The 13,602-nt window shown below is 46.5% G+C and overlaps 1 protein-coding gene across 2 annotated transcripts in view; it reads right to left on the reverse strand.

Annotated features, from left to right (window-relative positions):
• The window catches only part of TSPAN4 (tetraspanin 4), a 594,748-nt gene that overhangs the window by 547,312 nt on the left and 33,834 nt on the right, over nucleotides 1–13,602 (reverse strand). For both annotated transcript variants that reach the window (XM_040410435.1, XM_040410436.1), the window contains exon 2: nucleotides 11,877–12,023. The gene's annotated coding sequence lies outside the window, so the exon portion shown is untranslated. The remainder of the gene's footprint in view (nucleotides 1–11,876; nucleotides 12,024–13,602) is intronic.

The following is a 13,602-nucleotide window of genomic DNA, read 5'->3' on the forward strand; positions in this document are numbered from 1 at the left end:
TGACAGATCCTTTATTAGGAAGGCTTGCTATATCTGTCATCATATATTCATGGATAAACAGCAAACCAACATCTACCCAAGGCCTGGGCTTCTGGAAAAGTAAGTCTGTTTAGAGCTCTGTCTTCTTACAGCAGTTACACAGGGGTCAATAAAACACATTTACCAACTTTACACATAACAACTATTGTCACCATTGGCCGTGCCAACACTGTGTGCTGCAATCAAGGGATTCAGATTGCTTGTACTTCAGCCCCAGGAATGTCGCTGGTGATTGTACAGAGCGGCGTCCATTCTGCACAAGTGATTAGGACATCAGTCATACGAAACATAATCCCTGCGGCCACTGATTGTCCCTGGGTATAGCCCCATAATGCACAGATATCCCTCTGTGGCATCATGCTTCACAATCTTTTTTAAACAAAGTTCAAATGTTGTTTGGCTGCGCTCACCTGAATGGACAGCACTCCGGAAATGACGGACTGGAGTTGGAAACTCCGTAAAGACAGAAAAAATATCAGTAATGAAGTCCAGCTTATCCAGAAGTGGTTTGCTTTATTAAATAACAAAATAAATAAATAAAATCCATACTCTCCATGAAGCATCTACGCGTTTCGGACCTACATAGCTGGGTCCTTATTCATGACATTCATGCGCATTTGTTATTGAATAAAGCAAACCACTTGTGGATAAGCTAGAATTTTTTTTGTATCATTTTAAAGGGCTTCTCTCATGAGAAACATGGACCTAAAACCGTCTTACCAGAGACATGAGCCCTTGACAGCTGAAAATCATGGTCTTGGCCCCATCAGCCTTCATTCCTGCGTTCCAGAGAAAATTGCACTTTTGTAATATGCGAATGAGCCTCGAGGAGCAATGAGGGACGGCACCTCGCTGCTCCCAGAGGCTCTCCTCGCTCGTCTTCATGTCGCGCCCTCCAACGCTAAGACTGAAAGGTCAGACAGCGGCAAAAATATTTTCATGCCTGGCCCTAAAGCAGGCATCTCAAACTCGCGGCCCTCCAGCTGTTGCAAAACTACAACTCCCAGCATGCCCGGACAGCCTACAGGTATCAGCCTACAGCAGGGCATTGTGGGAGTTGTAGTTTTACAACAGCTGGAGGGCCGCGAGTTTGAGATGCCTGCCCTAAAGGATTAAAAGGATGGACACCGCCACGGGGGAAATCTCCGTCCCTTTACCGCTCATGTGCCGAATGCACTACCGCAAGACTTCAGGGACAGGCGAGAATATGTTATTGCAGCCTGGTCTGTCAGTCTTCGCTGTAGGAGTGTGGCATGAAAAAGAGTGAGTGAGGTCCCAGGGAGCAGCGAGGCACAAAGCCACCTCACTCATTGGTCCTACAGGCTCATTTGTATTACAAAAGTGCAATTTTCTCTGGAATGTGGGAACAGAGGCTGACAGGACCAAGTCCATGATCTTCAGTTGTCAAGGGCTCATGTCTCAGATGGTCTTAGGTCCATGTTTTTGATGACAGAATCCCTTTAAGGGGAAACTTTCTATTAAATATTAACGTCCAATATGAGTGCACTTACCAACTCTCCGAGCTGTTGTAGCCATCATTACCCCCCCCCACCACTGCTACATTGATGGATGATGGTGGCATGGAGTATGTTTTGTGACGAGTTCCTATATTACATACTATTTACCACAAGTGAACACGGGACCGATTTACTTCATGTACTGTAAGTGAATGGACTGGAATAGAAATGCTATAGGTAGAAAAGTTGCATTTCGTTATGAAATAAAGTCTGTTTTTTGTAGTTTTTTCCCCTAAATAAGACGCCAAAATGTTGTGATCTACATACATTTCAAGTATTGAAGCTATGATGTCTGCCCCTTTAACCACTTCAGCCCCCAGTGCTTAAACACCCTGAAAGACCAGGCCACTTTTTACACTTCTGACCTACACTACTTTCACCATTTATTGCTCGGTCATGCAACTTACCACCCAAATGAATTTTACCTCCTTTTCTTCTCACTAATAGAGCTTTCATTTGGTGGTATTTCTTTGCTGCTGACATTTTTACTTTTTTTGTTACTAATCGAAATTTAACGATTTTTTTGCAAAAAAAATGACATTTTTCACTTTCAGTTGTCAAATTTTGCAAAAAAAACTACATCCATATATAAATTTTGCTCTAAATTTATTGTTCTACATGTCTTTGATAAAAAAAAAATGTTTGGGTAAAAAAAAAATGGTTTGGGTAAAAGTTATAGCGTTTACAAACTATGGTACAAAAATGTGAATTTCCGCTTTTTGAAGCAGCTCTGACTTTCTGAGCACCTGTCATGTTTCCTGAGGTTCTACAATGCCCAGACAGTACAAACACCCCACAAATGACCCCATTTCGGAAAGTACACACCCTAAGGTATTCGCTGATGGGCATAGTGAGTTCATAGAACTTTTTATTTATTGTCACAAGTTAGCGGAAAATGATGATTTTTTTTTTTTTTTTTTCTTACAAAGTCTCATATTCCACTAACTTGTGACAAAAAATAAAAACTTCCATGAACTCACTATGCCCATCAGCGAATACCTTGGGGTCTCTTCTTTCCAAAATGGGGTCACTTGTGGGGTAGTTATACTGCCCTGGCATTCTAGGGGCCCAAATGTGTGGTAAGGAGTTTGAAATCAAATTCAGTAAAAAATGACCTGTGAAATCCGAAAGGTGCTCTTTGGAATGTGGGCCCCTTTGCCCACCTAGGCTGCAAAAAAGTGTCACACATCTGGTATCCCCGTACTCAGGAGAAGTTGAGGAATGTGTTTTGGGGTGTCTTTTTACATATACCTATGCTGGGTGAGAGAAATATCTTGGTCAAATGCCAACTTTGTATATAAAAATTGGAAAAGTTGTCTTTTGCCAAGATATTTCTCTCACCCAGCATGGGTATATGTAAAATGACACCCCAAAACACATTCCCCACCTTCTCCTGAGTACGGAGATACCAGATGTGTGACACTTTTTTGCAGCCTAGGTGGGTAAAGGGGCCCATATTCCAAAGAGCACCTTTCGGATTTCACAGGTCATTTTTTACAGAATTTGATTTCAAACTCCTTACCACACATTTGGGCCCCTAGAATGCCAGGGCAGTATAACTACCCCACAAGTGACCCCATTTTGGAAAGAAGAGACCCCAAGGTATTCGCTGATGGGCATAGTGAGTTCATGGAAATTTTTATTTTTTGTCACAAGTTAGTGGAATATGAGACTTTGTATGAAAAAAAAAAAAAAAAAAAAATCATCATTTTCCACTAACTTGTGACAAAAAATAAAAAATTTGAGGAACTCGCCATGCCCCTCACGGAATACCTTTGGGTGTCTTCTTTCCAAAATGGGGTCACTTGTGGGGTAGTTATACTGCCCTGGCATTTTCCAGGGGCCCTAATGTCTGGTAAGTAGGTAAATGACCTGTGAAATCCGAAAGGTGCTCTTTGGAATGTGGGCCCCTTTGCCCACCTAGGCTGCAAAAAAGTGTCACACATCTGGTATCTCCGTACTCAGGAGAAGGTGGGGAATGTGTTTTGGGGTGTCATTTTACATATACCCATGCTGGGTGAGAGAAATATCTTGGCAAAAGACAACTTTTCCCATTTTTTTTATACTAAGTTGGCATTTGACCAAGATATTTATCTCACCCAGCATGGGTATATGTAAAATGACACCCCAAAACATATTCCCCAACTTCTGCTGAATACGGAGATACCACATGTGTGACACTTTTTTGCAGCCTAGGTGGGCAAAGGTGCCCAAATTCCTTTTAGGAGGGCATTTTTAGACATTTGGATACCAGACTTCTTCTCACGCTTTGGGGCCCCTAAAATGCCAGGGCAGTATAAATACCCCACATGTGACCCCATTTTGGAAAGAAGACACCCCAAGGTATTCAATGAGGGGCATGGCGAGTTCATTGAAAAAAAAAAATTTGGGCACAAGTTAGCGGAAATTGATTTTTTTGATTTTTTTCTCACAAAGTCTCCCTTTCCGCTAACTTGGGACAAAAATTTCAATCTTTCATGGACTCAATAAGCCCCTCAGCGAATACCTTGGGGTGTCTTCTTTCCAAAATGGTGTTATTTGTGGGGTGTTTGTACTGCCCTGGCATTTGAGGGTCTCCGCAATCATTACATGTATGCCCAGCATTAGGAGTTTCTGCTATTCTCCTTATATTGAGCATACGGGTAATGAGATTTTTTTTTTCCGTTCAGCCTCTGGGCTGAAAGAAAAAAATGAACGGCACAGATTTCTTCATTCGCATCGATCAATGTGGATGAAAAAATCTCTGCCAAAAAAAGAAAAAGGAGGGGAAAGGCGTCTGCCAGGACATAGGAGCTCCGCCCAACATCCATACCCACTTCAGCTCGTATGCCCTGGCAAACCAGATTTCTCCATTCACATCAATCGATGTGGATGAATAAATCATTGCCGGGATTTTTTTTTTTATATATACAAAGTGTTTGCCAAAGTATATGAACACCGCCACCTCCTCAGCTCATATGCCTCGGCAAACGTATCTTTTACTGCAGAGGAGAAATCTCGTCTTGCAGCGCCGCATACACCGACTTGCGTGTAATCTGACAGCAGCGCAATGCTTCTGTCCGAATGCACATCAGTGCTGCAGCTGGTCGATCGGTTGGTCCACCTGAAAGGTAAAAAAAACAAAACAAAAAAGAAAAAACCAGGCCGCAAAGCAATAACTTTATTAACTGTTGAACAGAACATAGAAACTTTTTTTAAACTTTTTTAACTGAACGTTTAACTTTTTTACTTACCGGTATTTTTTTTTTTGTTTAGTTTTTTTTACCTTTATAGAACAAACCTCTCCTTCCCCATGGGACAATGTGCAAAGCGCAAATCGCCCAAAGATGTGGCGAAGTACGTTATGCACTTTATCCCAGGTGAAAGGAGAGGTTTGCAGCAGCTGTGAGTGAATGGGCCCTAATAGCCCTGTGTGCCTGTCCTGGTGAGATGTGATCCCTATGCTAGGTGTACCTGTGTGTGGTACTTCCGGAAACACTCTCCATAGCATAGGGCAGGGTGGTCAGCACAGTCAGGACAGAAATAGCGGGTGTCACGCCTTATTCCACTCCTGCTACAGACACGACATCTTTTTCGGGGTGACGGTTGGGTTGAGGTACCAGGAACGACACTGGGGAAATGTCGCTCGTGTAGACGGCTAACTACACTGGTGGATGGGGCCACGGAACCTCCTGGGTAAAGGAGGTTCTCGATGATCTCTTCCTGGAATTTGAGGAAGGATCCTGTTCTCCCAGCCTTACTGTAGAGAACAAAACTATTGTAGAGCGCCAATTGAATTAAATATACAGACACCTTCTTATACCAGCGTCTGGTTCTGCGGGAAACTAAATACGGAGACAACATCTGGTCATTGAAGTCCACCCCTCCCATGAGCGCATTATAGTCGTGGACACAGAGGGGCTTTTCAATGACACGGGTTGCTCGCTCAATTTGGATTGTCGTGTCTGCGTGAATGGAGGAGAGCATGTAAACGTCACGCTTGTCTCTCCGTTTCACCGCGAGCAGTTCTTCGTTACACAAGGCAGCCCTCTGCCCCCTTGCAAGACGGGTGGTTAGAAGCCGTTGGGGGAAGCCCACGCGACTAGTTCGCGCGGTGCCACAGGCGCAAATCCGTTCTAGAAACAAATGCCTAAAGAGGGCCACACTTGTGTAGAAATTGTCCACATAAAGATGGTACCCCTTGCCGAATAAGGGTGACACCAAGTCCCAGACTGTCTTCCCACTGCTCCCCAGGTAGTCAGGGCAACCGACCGGCTCCAGGGTCTGATCTTTTCCCTCATAGATCCGAAATTTGTGGGTATAGCCTGTGGCCCTTTCACAGAGCTTATACAATTTGACCCCATACCGGGCACGCTTGCTTGGGATGTATTGTTTGAAGCCAAGGCGCCCGGTAAAATGTATTAGGGACTCGTCTACGCAGATGTTTTGCTCAGGGGTATACAAATCTGCAAATTTCAGGTTGAAATGGTCTATGAGGGGCCGAATTTTGTGGAGCCGGTCAAAAGCAGGGTGGCCTCTGGGACGGGAGGTGGTGTTGTCGCTAAAGTGCAGGAAACGCAGGATGGTCTCAAATCGTGTCCTGGACATAGCAGCAGAGAACATGGGCATGTGATGAATTGGGTGCGTTGACCAATATGACCGCAATTCATGCTTTTTTGTCAGGCCCATGTTGAGGAGAAGGCCCAAAAAAATTTTAAGTTCGGAAACTTGGACTGGTTTCCACCGGAAAGGCTGGGCATAATAGCTTCCCGGGTTAGCGGTTATAAATTGTGTGGCATACTGGTTGGTCTCTGCCACGACTAAGTCCAAGAGCTCCGCAGTCAAGAACAGCTCAAAAAATCCCAGGGCCGAACCGATTTGAGCCGTCTCAACCCGAACTCCAGACTGGGCGGTGAAAGGGGGAACTACTGGTGCGGCTGAAGTTGGTGACTGCCAATCAGGGTTTGCCAGCACCTCAGGGACTCTAGGGGCTCTACGGCCTGTCTGTGCGGTGGCTGCGACGGGGTAACTATTGCACGTGCCACCGTACCAGCTTCAACTGCCCTTCTGGTGCTCGCTACTTCACCAGGTTGTACGGCAGTGCTGGTACTAGGTCCAGGAAGGGCTGCGCTGCTGGTGTATGCCTCACCACGTGATCCGGCAGCGACAGCCCCACTCTGCTGCCCTTGAAGCGGATCCTGCATAACCTGTGGTCTAGCGACACGGGGCCGGGTACGCCTGGTGCTATCAGGGACCTCCACCTCCTCGTCCGAACTTTGGGTCAGAGAGCCACTGCTTTCCACAGGTTCATATTCTGACCCGCTAGATTCGTCAGATGAGGGTTCCCACTCCTCATCCAACTGGGTCAGAATCCTGTAGGCCTCTTCAGAAGAATACCCCCTGTTTGACATTTTGGACTACTAAATTTAGGGGTATTCCCTGAGACTACCCAAGAAAAAAAAGCAAACCTGTCTTACAAAGGGGAGGCTAGCGAAGTACCAGAGGCCGCTGCGGTTGATAAAAAATATCAAAACTGATTTTTTTATCGCCGCAGTGCGTGTAAAATGAATGTGCAGTGATCAAAAAATATATATTTTTTGTCACTGCGGTGGGGCGGGCGTGGTTGAACGCACGTGTGGGCGACCGATCAGGCCTGATCGGGCAAACACTGCGTTTTGGGTGGAGGGCGAACTAAAGTGACACTAATACTATTATAGATCTGACCGTGATCAGTTTTGATCACTTACAGATACTATAAAAGTACAAATGCTGATTAGCGATACGCTAAACAGCGAATAAAAGTGACTGCGGTGCGGTGGGGTGGGCGCTAACTGACGCTAACTACCTAACCAAGGGGCCTAAACTATCCCTAAAACCTAACAGCCAATACCAGTGAAAAAAAAAAAAAAGTGACAGTTTACACTGATCACTTTTTTTCCTTTCACTAGTGATTGACAGGGGCGATCAAAGGGGTGATCAAAGGGTTAATTGGGGTGCAGGTGGGTGATCTGGGGCTAAGGTGTAGTGTTGGTGCTACTTACAGTTCAGTCTGCTCCTGTGCTGGATCCAACCGACGAAAAGGACCAGCACAGGAGCAGACAAGCCATATAACAGATCATATTTACTAATATGATCTGTTATATGACTTTGGATTGGATTTTTTGAAAATCGCCAGCCTGCCAGCCAATGATCGTTGCTGGCAGGCTGGTGACGAAATACTTCTTTTAATTTTGCCGGCCCGCGATGCGCATGCGCGGGCCGGCTTTGAGCGAAATCTCGCGTCTTGCGAGATGACGCGTATATGCGTGACTCTGCGCAGCGCTGCCACCTCCGGAACGCAATCCTGCGTTAGGCGGTCCGGAGGTGGTTAAGGCAAGGGTGCACAGCCCCTGGCCCTCAATGCGATTTTGTGCAGACCCCAACCTTTATCACATGAGAGATGCTTGTCTGGGTGCCCACAGTTCAGAATGACATGGCTGTTAAAAGATCCAGGCAAAACTGTTACTGTGCTATACCTGGCACCGACACCATGTTCTTCCCGTTGTTGGTCACCATGGTTTCGATTTTGAGTGGTCGCGGAGAAAGCCAGGATTCGATTTCTTGATGAAGGACACATAGCAGTTCCTCCTCTGTGTGACTCCGTTCACCTAGGCAAACGAGGGGTAGAACAGCGCGACACCACCGTGCCCTGCACATGTGATATGCTGGAGGAGCACTGTGAAGTGGAGGCTGAGGAGGCAGAGACGGACATTGTCGCAGGACCAATAGCGTATGAACGTGGAGGCAGAAGCGGCAACACCTGGCCAAGTTGCTGGTGTGGCTGTGCAGGAACCACATTCACCCAGTGGGCCGTAAAGGACATGTATTGTCCCTGACCGTAGTTACAGCTCCACACATCGGCGATGCCGTGCACTTTGGCAGACACTGACAGGCTCAAGGACTGGCCCACCTTCTCTTCTACATACGTGTGCAGGGCTGGTACTGTGTTTTTGGCAAAGAAATGACGGCTTGGGACTCTCCACCTCGGCTCGGCGCAAGCCATCAGTTCTCTGAAAGGTGCAGAGTCCACCATTTGGAAAGGGAGGGACTGCAGCACCAGCCACTTGGCCAGGAGCACATTTAGCTTCTGCGCCGCTAGATGAGTGCACGCATATTGTTGTCTCTTGGCAATCGCTTCGGTGATCGATTGCTGACGGAATGACCGACGAGGAGTGGGAGGAAGAGCATCAGGACCAGCAGATGATGGGAAGGAGAGACAGCTTCCTTCAGCTGAGGTGATGGAGCCTTGACTGCCTGAAATCGGGTGCGTGCAGCTGGGTGATGCAGCGGTTTCTGCAGCAGGCTGGACCACCACATCGAACCCACGGTTCTCCCAGGCCACTTTATGGTGATGCTGCATATGTTGGCGCAGGGCCGTGGTGCCAACATTGGCCACGCATCACCTTCTGCCTGCAGATTCTACAAATGGCCATGTTCACCTCCTCCGGCGGCTTAACAAAAAACTGCCACATGGCCGAGTAGGTGATTTTACCCCCAACACTACGCACTGACAGACTGCTACCGCCACTGCCTCCTTAAACTTTTGCACCACTATTTCCCAGGCAGGCAGGCTCCAGCGAATCAGGTGGTCTACCCTGGGCACGTTTGGCTCCCGACCTCCTACTACTGCCAACCTGCTGAATCCCGTCCACGCTAGCGACTTGCTGGTTTCGCCGCTGGCTCACAGGCAAGCTGCCACCCTCTTCTCCCGATGATGATGAAGCCCCTTCGTCACCCGGCTTCCAAGTGCGATCAGCTACATCATTATCATCGAGTACTGTCTGCACATCACTGATATCCTCCTCAACGGTCTCTGGGTCAGGAGCCTGACCACTCGCAACACCAGCTCCCATGCCACTCTCCTCGTCACTACTTGCCCGCCTACCGGAGGAAATGCAGATGTCTCCTCCGCATCTTGGCAGGCCAGTAGCTGCTGACTGTCCTCTAGTAGTTTGTCTTCGCTGTATAGCGCAGCTGAGCCCACAGCATATAATACTTGTCTGGCTTAGGGAACAGAAAAGGACAGAGGCAGGTTGAGGACAGGGCCTGCTCCCAAGCCATGCCAAGTAAGGGTTGTGTCTGACGAACCTACTGACTCTTGGCTGGGGGTGTCTGATGTCACTTGGGACAAAGTGGATGACCGATTCAACCATTCAAGAACCTCTGGGTGGCTGGTCAAGACACGACCGCTAGATGACACCGGGAGCTTAGGCCTCTCGCTGTGACTCCAGCTGCCATGCCCGGGGACCTGTGCCTAAGCCAGAAACATTTAGGCCTCTGCCACTCCCCTGTGCAGGGCCTGGCACTTCTCTGTCTGACATACTGTTAAATCAAATAAATAAATAAAAAGGAAATTAAAACACCCCAAAAAAGTCTGTAATTTTCTTACTTCACCACATATCGGCTAATAAGCCCTTTTTTCCCCACTAATACACGCCACAAAAGGCTTTAGAACATATAACTGCACCACTGAACGGCAAATAATATGTGTTTTTTTTCCACTGATACACGCCAAAAAGGGCTGTAATTTTCTCACTTCACCACACAACAGCAAATACTTTTTTTTGAGCCACTAATACACGCCAAAAAGGGTTTTAGAACATTTAACTGCACCGCTGAACGGTAAATAGGCCCTTACTTTTTTCCACTTATCGACGCTACCAAAGGGTTTAGAACATATAACTGCACCGCTGAACAGCAAATAATATATATTGCCACTAATACACGCCAAAAAGGGCTGTAATTTTCTCACTTCACCACGCAACAGCTAATAAGCCCTTTGTTCCCACTAATACAATCCAAAAAATGCTTTAGAACATATAACTGCACCGCACAAGGGCAAATAAGACGTATAAATATTCCCTTGTAATAAACCCTGTTAATGGCTGTATCAAACAGCACTTGCACCCCCATAACAAGAACGGTTTGCTGGAATTAAAGAGCTGTATAATGGCAATTTGGATCCGTAGTCAGTGCAGCAAGGTGTAATAGGATTGTTCCTATTACCCAGGCTGTAAACTCCCCTACTGAACCCTGTTCTGCTCCAATACTGTGAAATGGTTTCTCCCTATCCTTTCCCTGAACTTCTATACAGCAAAATAAAAGTTTTAAAGTCTTTTCTACCACTGTCCCTAGCGCCTGCTGACGTCTCTCCCTGCACTATGTACACTGGAAAATGGCTGAATCCAAGATGGCTGAGGCTATGACATCACAGGGCTGGCTGACTACTGATTGGCTGCCTGCATGGCATTGTGGGTGATCCCTTGTTCCCAGAGTTCCTTGCTCCATGTCCTAACACGTGCAGCAGCCATTTTAGGAAAAAATGTGATTCGCTACCACAAAGCGTGAGGAAATTTGGATTCGTTGCGAATCAAATTTTTCCTGAAATTCGGATCGAATTCCACTTCATCAACTTCGATTGACTTATCTCTGGCGGCCACGCTCCATTCACCACTATGGGAGTTCTGAAAATAGCCAAGCCAGCAGTTCCGGTAGTCCCATCCATAGAGGTGAATGGTAAGGTGGCCGCCCTTGCATGGTTCGCTTGGCATTCACAACTATGGGACATTTGAAAATAGCACGAAAATGCTCAGCTATATTAAAAACTCATGCGCATGCTATGCATGCTCTCCTTCGCTTCGGGGGTCATGTTCTGTAGATAGGAGCAAGTCCCAGAGGTGGGACCCAAGCTTATCTGACATTGATAGCATATCCTAGAGCAGTGATGGTGAACCTTTTACAGACAGAGTGCCCAAACTGCAACCCAAAACGCACTTATTTATTGCAAAGTGCCAACATGGCTATATAACCTGAATACTACAGTCCAGTATAGTACATCCTCCATGTACTTTATCATTTAGCTATAATAGGCTGCCTGCATTCAGTGCGCTGCCTGTGCTGATGAATGGCAGGAAAGGTCTAAGGCGTATTGGTACACCACTGACTTTTTCCAGGGTGTGGGTGCCCACAGAGAGGGCTCAGAGTGCCGCCTCTGGCACCCTTGCCATAGGTTCGCCGCCACCACTGGCCTAGAGATATGCTACAATGTCCAAGATGGGAATACCCTTAATCCCAGGTAGCAGAAACTACCCCACGTTGAAATTTGACTGGGAAATCTGCCATTTCTTTTTATTCCTGTGAATATAAAAGCAAGCACATGGAAAAGTGCCAAAAAATATGTTCCGAAATAGACAGTGACTGAGTGAATGGACAATGGAGCAGATCTTAAGAGTACTCTTTAAATCAGCACTAAACCTGGAAGAGGAGGAAGATTCACGGACAATAAATTGATACTTTACATACCTTTTTTATTCTGTTCCTTGATGAACGTCTCTTCCTCCGGCACTCTCTGCCTCTTCACATCAAATGCAAGATCCACTTTCAGCCTTCTCGCAGTTTGTCAGGGACCAAAATTTTGAAGATTTCTTTATCCTCCGCGTTTGACAGATTCTATCAAAAAAACAGAAATCTGAAAATTAAAATGTGTAGAGGAAGGCGACGCTCAGATTTCAGTGGAAAACCATGATGCCAGCAGCTGTACTGGTCTCTCCGAGGATGAAGTTCCAATCCCCTGCACAAACGACAAGATTTCCTTATAATAGACCAAGAATGGGGGAGGAAGAGCAGAACAATGAGGGGTGTTCAATGATCAATTATATGGAGCAATGGAGAACACTTACAAGGAGATTGCGGTTATATTATACACAACTCCACAAAAATACAGCATTTCGGAAAATACACAATATGTATTTAGAGGCAGCCCATACACAATTACCGGTATACACGATCATTAGAGGCAAGGAGTCAGTGCTTGGCCATAGACATTATAAACCATTAGTCTAAAGATCAGTCAACCTACAAAATGTCAGATTCTTATATAGAAAGAGCCACTGTTAACTCTATGGTGGTCGGAGGAGATACGTGGCTGCTGCAACTCTCCTGTGTCCTTTAGCTCATAGGAAAAAAGACAGGGAAAGGACAGCCTGTGATCCTTCCTCCTCCCCAGACATCAGGTGCCATGTTTTTAACCAAAAACAAAATAAAAACTATAAAAAAACATAATGAAAGTTCAGTTATTAGGATCCTCATGCACACAACGATCCGTAAAATATGGATGTGGACTAGGTGCCATCAACATTTGTTTTTCACAGACCCATTGACTTCATTGAGACAGTGGTCTGCAATTTATGGACATATTCTATCTTTTTGCGGAACTGACATATGAATGCAGAAAGCACACGGATGATCTGTGCGTGTTCCGCATCCGTATGTTCTTTCTGCAAAAAGTTACAAGTCCTGGACTTGTTCACAAAACGCGAACTATGGACCCATTGAAGTCAACAGGTCCGCAAAAAGTATGTGTGGGGGGAGCAGTGCATTTTATGGAGCGGATGCTAATGGCTTCATTTATGGAAGCTGTCATTAGTATGCAGGAGGTGCGTAGAGCATCAGGGAGTAGTGTACGTAGGCGCGCACTATCACATGGTGCTGTGCGATGTCAGGTCACAGTGCAGCACAGGCTGGATACAGACCAGAGGGAATGGGAGTATGATGAGGGTCTAATACAGAGGCCCGAGAAGGAATGAAGGTATGATGAGGGTCTGATCTTAGGTCTGATGGAGCTTGGGGGTCTGATCTGAGGTCGGAGGAGGAATGGGGGTATGATGAGGGTCTTCTCTGAGGAAGAATGAAGGTATGATGGGGGTCTGATATGAGGTCTGATGGAGCTTGGGGGTCTGATCTGAGGTCGGAGGAAGAATGGGGGTATGATGAGTGTCTGATCTGAGGAAGAATGAGGGTATGATGGGGGTCTGATCTGAGGTCTGATGGAGCTTGGGGGTCTGATCTGAGGTCGGAGGAAGAATGGGGGTATGATGAGGGTCTGATCTGAGGTCTGATGGAGCTTGGGGGTCTGATCTGAGGTCGGAGGAAGAATGGGGGTATGATGAGGGTCTGATCTGAGGAAGAATGAAGGTATGATGGGGGTCTGATCTGAGGTCTGATGGAGCTTGGGGGTCTGATCTGAGGT

The sequence above is a fragment of the Bufo bufo genome, chromosome 10 (genome assembly GCF_905171765.1).
Source record: "Bufo bufo chromosome 10, aBufBuf1.1, whole genome shotgun sequence".
Classification (NCBI taxonomy): Eukaryota; Metazoa; Chordata; class Amphibia; order Anura; family Bufonidae; genus Bufo; species Bufo bufo.